The sequence below is a fragment of the Elephantulus edwardii genome, unplaced genomic scaffold (genome assembly GCF_000299155.1).
Source record: "Elephantulus edwardii isolate Elephantulus edwardi_28Jun2011 unplaced genomic scaffold, EleEdw1.0 scaffold00330, whole genome shotgun sequence".
NCBI classification, from domain to species: Eukaryota; Metazoa; Chordata; class Mammalia; order Macroscelidea; family Macroscelididae; genus Elephantulus; species Elephantulus edwardii.
This window is the reverse complement of record NW_006400080.1, coordinates 2,468,104-2,468,613: the sequence shown is the minus strand read 5'-3', so window position 1 is coordinate 2,468,613 and position 510 is coordinate 2,468,104. Positions and strand designations below refer to the sequence as shown.

Here is a 510-nt window from a genome sequence, read left to right as displayed (position 1 = left end):
GATGGAATTTAATCCCCCTAAACAAGAACATGTGCTGGCGTTGAAAGTGATGCATTTGATGAAGCCTACTTGATTTACCTATATTACAGTAACGTAGTGAAGAAAAAGATTTACCTGGAGATCTCTTTAGCCAACTCATGAAAGATGATCCCTCAACTGTAAATGGTGCAGAAATTTTAATGCTGAGAAAAATGTTGACTTTACCACAGAATTTTCGGAATACGTTTTTGAGTGAGACTTTTTCCAGTTATATCAGCCTTCATAATGATAGCAGCCAAGTTGTAACAGATATATTGGTAGAAGTTCTTAGCCTTTAAATCTTTAAGCCTCGAATGCTGCTGTTGCTGAACGTAAACCTGATTTTTGTACTGATGACGTCACGTCATATGCCATGAAGTAACGGAAATTGGAACATACCTATTGGTGTGTGCTGTCAGTTATACAACTCAGAATGGAGAAAAGATGTATGTTAGAAAATTCATCAAGTTTCAGGGTCTCAAACCACTGGAT

The 510-nt window shown here is 37.1% G+C and overlaps 1 pseudogene; it reads left to right on the top strand.

The window, feature by feature from the left end:
* The first annotated feature begins 1 nt into the window (after position 1).
* Positions 2-510, top strand: part of LOC102862816 — a 2,049-nt pseudogene continuing 1,540 nt past the window's right edge.